At 44.4% G+C, this 4,100-nt stretch overlaps 1 long non-coding RNA gene across 1 annotated transcript in view; it reads left to right on the top strand.

The window, feature by feature from the left end:
- LOC117949891 overlaps positions 1–3,791 on the top strand; it is a 21,856-nt gene extending 18,065 nt beyond the window's left edge. The window contains exon 3 of the long non-coding RNA XR_004657762.1: positions 3,779–3,791. This is a non-coding gene — a long non-coding RNA (uncharacterized LOC117949891). The remainder of the gene's footprint in view (positions 1–3,778) is intronic.
- The last annotated feature ends 309 nt before the right edge of the window (positions 3,792–4,100 follow it).

Genomic DNA, 4,100 nt, shown 5'->3' with positions numbered 1-4,100 from the left:
TCATGGGGGGGGGGCAAATTCTATTTTTTAACACAAGCATTCAATCAGACAGACTAAAATACACGGCAATGACGCGTAGAATACCAAAGAGGTAAAAAGAAAAGTAACAAGCTCATTGTTGCCCGATTTAGCTGAGGAAGAGTAGAGTTTCTTCTTCACAAATCTACTTGAGTAAAAGTAAAAATTACTGTATATACAGTCCCTGACAAAAGTCTTGTTGCTTGTGTACAAATTGACCTGAAGTGCCGCTGAAATATGTTTCTAATCAAGATTTATTTACAAGAAATGGCTCATTTTAATCCCAACAGCTTTTGTAATAATGTTTCAGTGCAAAACGAAACTGTCAAAAAGTATTCTAATATTCACAGCTTGGTAAAGCCCATTGAGTCAATGTTTGCAAAGACATAAGTGTTGTCGCCTTGTCATATGAGCTTCACCTGTGACTAATAATGGATCAATTAGGTCTCAGTTGTGTATAAAAACAACCCCAGTACACTAGACCTTCACATCAACTGCAACTAGACCTCTGCAAACATGCTTAAGATTCACCCTGAGACTAAAGTTTGGATTATCAAGAGGCTGAAGACCACATCCACTGCTGATGTGGCAGACACCTTCAATGTGTCTCAGCGTCAAGTACAGAGGATTAAAAAAACATTTGAAGACACTGGAGAAGTTTTTGACAAGCCCAGGTCAGGCAGACCCCACAAGAAAACTGCGCGAGAGGACCATTTGTTGGCTCGAAAATCCAAGGCCTGCCCATTTTCCACTGCAGCGGAGCTCCACGAAACCTGGTCCTGAAGTCCCTGTGTCAACCAGAACAGTTTGTGGGATTCTGTCTCGAAATGGCCTCCATGGTCGAATCAGTGCCCAGAAGCCAACACAAAACAAAAGACAATTGAAAAACCGTGTGGCATTTGCCAAGGCCCACAGCCGGCTAACAGGCTGGACGCTGGAGAAGTGGAAGAAAGTGGATTCTTCAGATGAATCTTCTCTTGAATAACACCACAGTTGCCGCACATAATGCAGGAGACCTACTGGAGCTCGCATGAATCCAAGATTCACCCAGAAAACAGTAAATCTTGGTGGCTGAAATCATGGTCTGGGGTTCCATCCAGTATGGGGTGTGTGAGATAGAGTGCGGATCGGGCCGGATTTTTCTGTCCGAGCCCGGCCCGCGTCGGACAGAGCAGTAACCGAACCCGACCCGAGCCCGACAGGCATTAAGATATTTCTGTCCGAGCCCGACACAGTTAAAATCACATTTGTTTCTCATACTAATGACACATGTACGTTTGTTTGTGTGGAAAGCTCGCTTTTATTAAGCAAGTGTAGGAAGGCATTGGGAAATGTCAACAGATGAGCGCATCAATGCACACGGGGCAACAAGCGCCATTACCTCCATAATCAGCTGTTTTAAATTTAAAATGTCCAATGCCTTATCGCGCTGATGTGACCGAGCCCGACTCGAACCCGAGCATCCTTTCTAAAAATCTGTCCGAACCCGGCCCGACCCGTCGGGTACCGTCGGGTCCCGTCGGGCTCGGGTCGGGTATCCATCCTCTAGTGTGAGAGATCTGCAGGGTGGAAGGCAACATCAATAGTCTCAAATACCCAGAAATCTTAGCTCCCTCTTATATTCCCAACCATAAAAGAGGCCAAATTCTGCAGCAGGATGGTGATCCATCGCATACTTCCATCTCCACTTCAAAGTTTCCCAAGGCGAAGAAGATCAAGATGCTCCAGGATTGGCCGGCCCAGTCACCAGACATGAACATCATGGAGCATATGTGGGGTAGGATGAAAAAGGAAGCATGGAAGACCAAACCAAAGAATAGTGATGAACTCTGGGAGGCAGCAGGACTGCTTTCCTAGCTATTCCTGATGACTTCACCAATACGTTGTATGAATTATGCCAAACCGCATGAAGTCATACAAGATATTAAATTTGGATCTCACAGCACCACTATTTAATTTTTTTGACATATTTTAGTATTTGTAGTTAATTTATTCAACTTATGTATAGGCGACAAAACTTTTGTCTTGCCAAAATTTGACCTTTCTGTCTTGTTTAAAAATAAATCTTTTTTTGTGAAACTAATTTATTTCAGTGCATTGAACATCATTTGGGAGGGGTTTAGCTTTTCATATGAGCTATTTCTTACACCAATTGATTGATTAAAAGTCAGGATAATAGCAGGTGTTTCTACAAAATAGATAGCAACAAGACTTTTGTCAGGGACTGTAGTAATTAAAAACTACTCCTACAACCTTTTAACAAACCTCATAAAGGGAACTATTCATGCCATGGAACTTTTAATTTGTTTCACCATAGTTTACAGTTGGTAGTCTTACATAGCCAAAAATAGATGCATTACCTCATCACAATGCATCCTGCAAACAGCTGTTTAAAAAAGAAAAATACTTCTTTCACGGGCTTCCAAAACAATTGCACACGCTAGCCAGATCAACATCTTTACGACAAGAGGAGGCTGTGGTCATAGAAACACTAGAGGTTTGTTTTGGGTTTTTAAAACTTAGTTTTTGGGGCATTATCGGCCTTCATTTTTACAGGACAGCTGAAGACTTGAAAGGAAGGGGGAGAGAGAGGGGGGGGGGAGAGAGAGAGAGAGAGAGAGAGAAAGAGAGAGAGAGAGAGAGAGAGAGAGAATGTTTTTGGGTGCCTGCTCTACCAACTGAGCTATCTGAGAGCCCAACACTAGCGTTTTTTCCCAGGGGCCGCCAAAATCTACACCAAAGCACTGTTCCTTTTTCCCTCCAACAGATCTAACTGATTGCATGTAAGGACAAGGACTTGTAGTAGGGGACTTAAGGATTCTGCACACATTAGATTTTACATTATGAAGAAGTCAACGTCAGGCTAGAGCAAGATGCCAAACAATCTTCCTAAATTTAAATAAAGAAAAAGAAGAATCCATAACACATATATATATATATATATATATATAGTATTTGAACACCCTGCTATTTTGCAAGTTGTCCCACTTAGAAATCATGGAGGGTCTAATGTCCTCGTAGGTCCATGTCCACTGTGTATCCAGAATTCTGTCCCTCAAAGACCTGTTATTCTGCCTTCAAAATGTCTCCCCCCCCACTCCATTTATTATCCTAAATTAGATGCGCCTGTTTGAGGTCGTTAGCTGCATAAAGACACCTGTCCACCCCATACAATCAGTAAGAATCCAACTACTAACATGGCCAAGACCCAAGAGCTGTCCAAAGACACTAGAGACAAAGTTGTCCACCTCCACAAGGCTGGACAGGACTACGGGGACATGTCCAAGCAGCTTTGTGAAAAAAGGTCCACTGTTGGAGCAATCATTAGAAAATGGAAGAAGCTAAACATGACTGTCAGTCTCCCTCGGACTGGGGCCCCATGCAGGATCTCACCTCGGGGGGTCTCAATGATCCTAAGAAAGGTGAGAAACCAGCCCAGAACTACACGGGAGGAGCTGGTCCAGGACCTGGAAAGAGCTGGGACCACCGTTTCCAAGGCTACTGTTGGTAATACACTAAGACGTCATAGTTTGACATCATGCATGGCCCGGAAGGTTCCCCTGCTTAAACCAGACCATGTCCAGGCCCGTCTTAAGTCTGCCAACGACCATTTGGATGATCCAGAGGAGTCATGGGAGGAAGTCATGTGGTCAGATGAGACCAGAATAGAACTTTTTGGTCATAATTCTTGTTTGGAGGAAGAAGAATGATGAGGACCATCCAAAGAAAACCATCCCTACTGGGAAGCATGGGGGGGTAGCATTATGCTTTGGGGGGGTTTTCTGCACATGGGACAGGGGGACTGCACTGTATTAAGGAGAGGAGGACCGGGGCCATGTATTGGGAGACTTTGGGGACCAACCTCCTTCCCTCAGTTAGAGCATTGAAGAGGGGTCGAGGCCGGGTCTTCCAACATGACAATGACCCGAAGACCACAGCCAGGAGAACCAAGGGGGGGCTTTGGAAGAAGCAGATCAAGGTTCTGGGGCGGCCTAGCCAGTCTGCAGACCTAAACCCAATAGAGAATCTTTGGAGGGAGCTCAAACTCCAGCCCAGAAACCTGACTGGTCTAGAGAAGATCT

Source organism: Etheostoma cragini, chromosome 9 (assembly GCF_013103735.1).
Source record: "Etheostoma cragini isolate CJK2018 chromosome 9, CSU_Ecrag_1.0, whole genome shotgun sequence".
Lineage (NCBI taxonomy): Eukaryota > Metazoa > Chordata > Actinopteri > Perciformes > Percidae > Etheostoma > Etheostoma cragini.
This window is presented reverse-complemented; position numbering and strand designations above follow the sequence as displayed.